Genomic DNA, 8,864 nt, shown 5'->3' on the forward strand with positions numbered 1-8,864 from the left:
ACCTTGGTCGCTCAGGTTAGAGCCACATCAATTGTTATGTAAGGTGTAGACCCATGTCTCAGCGAATAAAGTTGAACAAGACTTTTTCTCTTTCAAGTGGCTTCAAGTCTCTGCTGTGGAGGAAGGAGGGAGGGTGGGGTCTGGACTGAGGGGCCCCAGACTCTAGAACATTACAGACCCAGCCCTTCTGGCCAGTACCAGGTAACATGGTTGGGTTTGTGAGGCAAGGAAGTTGAGGCTGTGCTCTGTGTCCAGGCCTCTGTGGGGGAGGCCACTTGACGTGGAGGGAAAGTCTTCATTCAAAATCTCTGTACAGCGGCTGCCCCAGCCTTGAATGTAGCCCAGAAGCAGAGGATCGGGCCTCCCTCATTCTCAGGGCAGAACTGTTTTAAGATACGTGGTGACACTGACTTCCTAGAGCCAAAATCTCTGTAATTTTCCACTTTGTAGATGGGCTCCCCAGCACCAGCTTCCCCTCAGCAGACGGAGAACAGCTGGGCCAGCCCAAGCTGGAAGAAGGGAGGGCTGGGCAGAAATGGGCCCTGTTCCCAGTGACCTCAACTTTTGTTGCTGGGTTGTTTTTTTTCTTTAGTGCCCCAGGGTCTTGGTCACGCCGCTTCAAAAAATGAAGAGGTGTAGACCCAACAGAGGGGTGTGCAGCAATACAAAGTTTATTGAGCGATAGTACAGAGCTCCCGAAGAGGGAGGGGACGGGAGAAGGTGGCCACTGGAGTTTCTAAGTCTAGGAGTTTTTGTGGGTTTGTTGGCAGGAGCTGTTTTGATCTGATTAACCCTCCAGGCGCCTGTCATCCAATCAGGTTTTGTCTATTCACAGGGGAAAGGGCAGAGGGCTCCTTCCAGGGTGAGTGTAAAATCCCTTTTTTTTTTTTTTTTCCAGAAAAAATATGGAACGCTTCACGAATTTGCGTGTCTTCCTTGCACAGGGGCCCTGCTCATCTTCTCTGTATCATTCGAATGTTGGTATCTGTGCGGCTGAAGCAAGCTCGTGTAAAACCCTTTAAGGGGTGGTTTCCTCTTAGGGCGGGGGCCCCTTGTCCCTGCCGGCCTCTCTTCTGACTATCCTCCATTGCCTTGAGCTTTACTGAGGATCCTGGATGCACGAGAGGGAGGGGGCCCAGAGAGGGGAAAGCCTGGATCTGTCCCCCTAGAGCACTCTGGGGATGAATGGGGCACATTATACCCCAACTCAGAGAAACACCCCAACTGCTCCATTAGATATTACACATTGAGAACGTGTAAAACAACCTCTGCATTGTGACCCCCCTTTTTTTTTTTTTTAAAGATTTTATTTATTTATCTGAGAAAGAGAAAAAGCTGGAGGGGGGAGGGTCAGAGGGAGAAACAGACTCCCCGCTGAGCAGGGAGCCCGATGTGGGACTCGATCCCAGGACCCTGGGATCATGACCCGAGCTGAAGGCAGTCGTTTAACCAACTGAGCCACCTAGGCGCCCTCCAAATTGTCTTTTAACAAAGTTCTGGTCTTGGGACCCCTGAGCGGCTCAGTCGGTTAAGTGTCCGACTCTTGATTTGGACTCAGGTCATGATCTCAGGGTGATGGGATTGAGCCCCGCACCCTCAGAGCAGAGTCTGTTTGGGATTCTCTCTCCCTCTCCCTCGGCTCCTCCCGCTGCTCGCACACAGTTTCAGTAAATAAATAAATAAAATCTTAAAACAAAAACCAGAAACCAGAAAGTTCTGTTCTTCCTTTGAGATATTGAATCCACCAGGCAGCATTTAGCTCTGTTTATTAATGGGCTAAACCCAGATCCTTCTCTTTTAGTTAAAAGGACCAGGATGGGACTGGGAAACTGTTCAATTCACATTTAGTTAATTCGGCAAACCAGCTCCCTTGCATCCAAATGAAAGAAACCATCTAGTTTCTGCTATTACTGGAAAGATCCAGGGCATTGGAAAAAAGATTGTTACAAATTTTAGCACCCCGGGCACCTCCAGCTTTCTGGTTAGTCTTTCCAGGGTCTTCCTAATTCCCAGTGTCAGGGTACCCGAGGAGCTACAGAGCCTCTTCCCAATCCTCCCCTCTTAACTGGCCCAAAGAATCCCCTCCAGACTGGGAATGCCTCTCAAGCCACGCTCTCAGCACCCGACCCCACTGATAGAGAGCTACCCCTTCTTTCAGTACTAAAACAGCTCATATGGCAGGGGCTCAAACCTCAACAGGTTTCCGTCCGAACCTATTCCCTTTTATGGAGGCTGTTTGAGAGATACACACTCTTCTCCTTGGAGTTCCTCTGCCTCTATTCATTTATTGGGCCGAGATTTCTTAGAAAAGAATCATGTTGGAATTTTCTTTCTCCCAAAAGGGGGAATAATGCTGAAATTTGACCATAATTATCAAAATAGCCAACTAGGTATATCAGATGGCCCCTTGACATCTTTTATTTGTTCCATTTGTGATGGTTCCATAGCTGAGCCTGGAGACACGGACTGTTTGTTCCTATGGGATCAGCTGCCATCTTCATTATGGGCAACATCCTCAGCTGATATTGGCGAAATCCCCAGTGCACCTCCCATCTAAATTCAAATAGATCCCTCAAAACCTCTTCCTGTAACTGATCAAAACTCTATAAATAAGCTTTTCAAGGCCCCAAGCCCATAATAGAAGATTACAAAGCTCAGGGCCTCATCATCCCTACACTAGTCACTGTAATATCCCTATTTTACCTCTGAGAAAACCCAATGGCTGAGATTGGAGGTTTGTCCACAACCTCTGAGCAATAAATGACATAATTATCCCTCTGCAGTCTGTTGTTTCTAGGCCCCATGTGCTACTGACATCCAATCCCACTGAAAGCAAATTTTTCTTGATATATACAGTGCATTTTTAGTGTTCCAGCTGATAAAGATAGCCAATATTTTTGCTTTCCTTTGGGAAGAACAGAAATGCACCTGGGCAGTAATACCCTAGGGTTTCAGAGAGTCCTTCTTTTCATACACCTTAAACGCTGATTGGGATGATAAAAGGTTTTTGGCAGGATCTATGTTGTCAAAATACATAGATGATTTGCTTCTCTGCTCCCCTTCTCAAACCTTGTCACCGGAGACAGCATCTACCTGTTAAAACTTTTGGCCTTGGGGGGCGCCTGGGTGGCTCAGTCGTTAGGCGTCTGCCTTTGGCTCAGGTCATGATCCCAGGGTCCTGGGATCGAGCCCCGCATTGGGCTCCCTGCTCAGTGGAAAGCCTGCTTCTCCCTCTCCCACTCCCCCTGCTTGTGTTCTCTCTCTCGCTGTATCTCTCTCTGTCAGATAAATAAATAAAATCTTTAAAAAAAAAAAAAACTTTTGGCCTTGGGGTGACTGGGTGGCTCAGTCGGTTAAGCATCTGACTTTGGGTCAGGTCATGATCCCGGGGTCCCGGGATCCAGCCCCAAGTGGGGCTCCCTGCTCAGGAGGGAGTCTGCTTCTCCCTCTGTCTGGCCCACCCCGCCTTGCTTGTTCTCTCTCTCTCAAATAAATAAATAAAATCTTAAAAAAAAAAAACTCAAAAAACTTTTGGGCTTAAAAGGACATAATGTTTTCATAAAATTACAGTTTGCTCAAACTCAGGTTCAATACTTAAGGCATCTGATCTCAGAATAAGGACTACATTTGGATCCAAGTGAACCCCCTCATGCTAACAGGTTACCTTCTGAATCCCCGTGACAGTTTATAGAAAACTCCTTTACTCAATACAGATTTTTCACGGCTTACTGATGGTTCCCATTTAAAGGATGAAAATGGTAGGGGCACCTGGGTGGCTCAGTCGGTTAAGTATCCAACTCTTGATTTTGGCTCAGGTCATGATCTCAGGGTCATGAGATCGAGTCCCCTGTCAGGCTCTCCGCCCACTGTGGAGTCTGCTTAAGATTCTTCCTCTCCTTCTGCCCTTCCCCCACCCCAGCTCTCACACTCCCTCTCTCTCAAAAAAGAAAAAAAGAAGGATGAAAATGGTAAATACCGTAATGGCTAAGCTTTTGCAACTCCTTTTGAAGGTATTCAAACACCACCTCTACATTTGCCTACTTCAGCCCAAGAGGTGGAACGATAAGCCCTTACTCAGGTTCGTACCTTAGCTGAGGGTGAAACTGCGGACATTTATACAGATGGTTGATACGCCCTTGAGGTAGCTTATGACTTTGGAATATTGTAGAAACAATGAGGTTTTCTTACCTCAGAGGGGAAAACATTAAAAATGGTTCCTGTGTCCAAAATTTATGTTAGATGCCACACTTTTGCCGGCTGCTCTGGTTGTTATTAAGGTCCCTGGGCATTCCAGACTCAACGTCCTGGAGGCCAAAGGAAACCATTTCACTGATATTTCTGCCCAAAACCCTGCTCTCAAGGAAATCAATAGCCAGACCTCTGTCATGGTCTGAAGAGATGTTCTCCCAAATGATAGTTTTGGAAAAATTGGTGAGATATCCAACAACTGGCCCCAGAGAGGGAAAAGCAATATTGGAAATCTGGCAAATGTTGGCCTGCTAAAAAGAGAACTCTGGTTGGACCAAATAACAATCTGTTCGCACCAGAAATTTCAAAACCACCACTAGTTACCACTGTACATGCATTAAACTATTGGTCTACTGGCAAAATGCTAGCATCCATGAACCACTGTTGGTGGGGAAATATTAATAAGGTCACAAAAAGTGCCTACCTTGCTGTCCCACCTGTCCAAAGTATAATCCAGGGGGAACTGTCCATACAAACTATTTAGATTTCGTACAACTTCCCCCTTTCATAGATAAATATGTTTTAGTTCATTGTTTGTATATTTTCTCACTGGACCAAAGCTTTCTCTTACAGACAGGTCAATGCTTCTTCTGTTAGAAAAGGTTACCCCTACTTGAAGAATCCCTCTCAAACTTCATAGTAATCAGGGAACCCATTTTACTGGTCACAGTTTCAACAAGTTTGTGCTGTTTGGCTGGTTTTACACCACTTACATTGTGCGTATCATCTTCAGTCCTCAGGGTTAGTCAAACACACTAATGGCCCTATTAAGGCTCAATTGGCAAAGTTTGTAGGCTGCAAAATATGTTGGCCTAAACCATTGCCATTGGTCCTTCTAAATCTCAGACCTACCCCCTTGGGAACTCATAAACTCTCAGACCTACCCCCTAAATCTCAGACCTACCCCTTTGAGAACTCATAAACTCTGAGATAGCCATGGAATGTCCAATATACTTGGCCCCTGCTTCCTTTGACCTAACGTTGATAAAGGAGATATATTTCACTAGTGTAAAGGCCTAATTGCTTCTATTAAAAATAGCTGTACTTTGGGAGAGCGATCTTCACAGGGCACTCCTGGGAGACAAGATGACCTTAAGCATCATACCTTGCAGCCTGGAGATTTCATCTGTTAGAAGAAATACCTCCAGAGAGACTCTTCAACCTCCCTGGAAGAACCCTTTTTCAGGAACTGGTAACCAACCCTTGTGCTGCCAAACTCCAGGTTAGAGACTCTTGAATTCACATAATGCATCTAAAGAAAGCACCTAGGGCTCCTGGGTGGCTCAGATGGTTAAGTGTCTGCCTTCAGCTCAGGTCATGATCCCAGGGTCCTGGGATTGAGTCCGGCATTGAGCTCTCTGCTCCTTGGGAGCCTGCTTCTCCCTCTGCCTCTCTCTCTCTCTCTCTGTCTCTCATGAATAAATAAATAAAATCTTTTTAAAAAAAAAGCACCTAATCCCGACTGGATCTGCACACCTTTTGGTGTCCTGAAAGTAAAGATTTACCAGAATTGAAGCAGATGAAATCTGACAAGACCACTTCCCCAAGATGTTCCGACCAGGACTGTATACTTTTTTCTCACTGTTGTTTCTTCCTCTCTCTCGTGGGAAGACAGTGCTTCTATCTGCATTTCCCAAGTGCTTGTGAAAGGGGGAAATCTTGTGATTATGGCCTTTTGGAAACAGCCTCCTCATGATCCTGGGACAAATTAATTTTTCACTTGCTTTTTCTGAAGGGTAAGAAGGTCCAGAATTCACAAAAGTCTTCTTTCATCTGAACTAATATTTGTAAAGATTTTATTTATTTATTTGAGAGAGAGAGATAGTGAGAGAGAGAGAGAGCATGAGCAGGGGGGAGAGGGAGAAGCAGACCCCCCGCTGATCAGGGAGCCCCACTCAGGGCTTGATCCCAGGGTCCTGAGCTGAAGGCAGATGCTTAACTGACTGAACCACCCAGGTGCCCTGAACTATTTTTTTAAAAAATATTTTATTCACTTATTTTGAGAGAGAGAGAGTGTGCAAGCAGGGGGAGGGGTGGAGAAGAGGAGGAGGGACAGAGAGAGAGGGGGAGAGAGAATCTTAAAACCTTAAGCAAACTCCACGCTGAGTGCAGAGCCCGACTCAGAACTCAACCTCACAGCCCATGAGATCATGACCTGAGCCGAAATCAGTTGGATGCTCAACCGACTGAGCCACCCAGGCACCCCTCATCTGAACTAGTAACTGGCTTTGGATTCTTATCCAAATTCATGGTCTCTGAATTTGCAACCCTACAGGTTGTATTATCAATAACATATTTAGTTCCAAACACTTATTTTGAGATAACAATATTGTTTTAAGATGTCTTTGACATTTTAAGACATTCTGCTCTTTGCAAAAAGTTCATCAGCAGCTGTTTCATATTTATATCTGCACTGTTCCTTCCTAGATGGACTTGGTTAATTCCTTCAGTGTGTTCTTGCAATACTCACTATTTTGCCTTCACAGCTGCTTTACACAGAGACTTCCAGGAGGCATGCGTAACTATGGTTTGCCCTCACAAGGAGAACCTTTCTCCTCTGCCAGAATAAGTGCCAATAAATACTTCAGTTGGCTACTCTCAGACCTAGAGTCCTAGTTTAGAACCATCATACAATTTGGAGTTATACTACTTCTTCTGTTTTTATGTATAATAATTTAAGTTTTGTATTTTGTTGCCTGTCAAACTTTTAATTTTTATTTTATTTTATTTTTTTTTAAGATTTTATTTATTTATTTGACAGAGAGAGACACAGCGAGAGCAGGAACACAAACAGGGGGAGTGGGAGAGGGAGAAGCAGGCTTCCCACCGAGCAGGGAGCCCGACCCAGGGCTCCATCCCAGGACCCTGGGACCATGACCTGAGCGGAAGGCAGACGCTTAACGACTGAGCCACCCAGGTGCCCCTGTTGAACTTTTAAAAAAAAGCAATGTAGTGGGGCGCCTGGGTGGCTCAATCGGTTAAGCGTCTGCCTTCCGCTCAGATCATGATCCCACGGTCGTGGGATCGAGCCCCACATCAGGCTCCCTGCTCCACGGGAAGCCTGCCTCTCCCTCTCCCACTCCCCCTGCTTGTGTTCCCTCTCTCACTGTGTCTCTGTCAAATAAATAAATCTTTAAGAAAAAAAAAAAAAAGAGGGGCGCCTGGGTGGCTCAGTCGTTAAGCGTCTGCCTTCGGCTCAGGTCATGATCCCAGGGTCCTGGGATCGAGTCCCACATCGGGCTCCCTGCTCGGCAGGAAGCCTGCTTCTCCCTCTCCCACTCCCCCTGCTTGTGTTCCTGCTCTCGCTATCTCTCTCTCTCTCTCAAATAAATAAATAAAATCTTTAAAAAAAAAAAAAAAAGAATGGAGTTGGGAGGCTGGCCCTGGGAGTGCCCTTGCCCTCTGACTCCTTGTCAATGGCAGACCCGACAGGAAGAGACTCGCCTTGCACCTGGATGCTAGTTTACTACCCCTATAGGAGGAAGGAAGACTTTCCTCCTCCCCTGGCAACAGCCGAACCAATGGGAGGCAGCCACAGCTCAGCCAATCAGAAGCCACTCTAAATGGAACTCCCGGTTCACACTAATGGACTTCTCCTTTTTTTTTTTTTTTAAGATTTTATTTATTTATTTGTCTCAGAGAGAGAGACGGAGCACAAGCAGGGGGAGCTGCAGGCAGAGGGAGAAGCAGGCTCCTCGCTGAGCAGGGAGCCCAGTGCGGGACTCGATTTCAGCACCCCGAAGGCAGCAGCTTGACCCACTGAGCCACCCAGGCATCCCATGGACTTTTCCTTTGTATCAGCCCTTCTCGACTTCCTGTTTTCCTCTCTAAAGGACTGGCTTCTGCTTTGTTTTGGGAACTTGCCTGTGGTTTTGCTGTAGCTTGCTTGTGCTGGATTGTAACTTTCGGCTAGTCCCAAATAAACTCATCTTTGCTGGTCGCCTGCGTGGCTCAGTTGGTTAAGCGACTGCGTTCGGCTCAGGTGATGATCCTGGAGTCCCGAGATCGAGTCCCACATCGGGCTCCCTGCTCCGCGGGAAGCCTGCTTCTCCCTCTCCCACTCCCCCTGCTTGTGTTCCTGTTCTGACTATGTCTCTCTCTGTCAAATAAATGAATAAAATCTTAAAAAAAAAAAAAAAAGACTGGCTGCAGAATAGTCTGCGTCGTGGATGACCACCTTCTCAAGGGCTACACGCTTGTAATATTTCATTTCTGTTCCTCCTCACAGCAAAGTTTCTCAAGGGAGTTGTGTATAATCACTGTCTCCACACCTTCACATGCCATTCTCTCAATACATTTTTATAGGGTTTCTATCTCCCTCTCTTTGAAATGCTGCTTTAATTTACCAAAAAGCCCCACCTGGCCGAATCTGATCATTACTCCTCTGTCTTCAACTTACTAGCCTCTCAAAAGCATGGGTTCCAGCCTTTCATTCTAGAAACACTCTCCTCAGGTCTGTGACCACATTCTTGCCCGCCTCAGTCTCCTTGGGTGGGTTCTCTGCCTGGAAATGTTGGAGGGCCTCAGAGCTCAGTCTTTGCCTTCTCTCTGTTAGTTTTTTTTGGTTTGTTCCCATCTTACTTCTTTAACAAACATTCTTAAGTAAATCTAGGCAA

General features: G+C 46.2%; 1 non-coding gene across 1 annotated transcript; it reads right to left on the minus strand.

Annotated features, from left to right (window-relative positions):
* Positions 1-899: 899 nt before the first annotated feature.
* Positions 900-1,002, minus strand: LOC116631870. Its single transcript, XR_004299308.1, has one exon. It is a non-coding gene; the product is annotated as a U6 spliceosomal RNA (small nuclear RNA).
* Positions 1,003-8,864: the final 7,862 nt, after the last annotated feature.

This window comes from Phoca vitulina, unplaced genomic scaffold, assembly GCF_004348235.1.
Source record: "Phoca vitulina isolate PV1807 unplaced genomic scaffold, GSC_HSeal_1.0 scaffold5, whole genome shotgun sequence".
NCBI classification, from domain to species: Eukaryota; Metazoa; Chordata; class Mammalia; order Carnivora; family Phocidae; genus Phoca; species Phoca vitulina.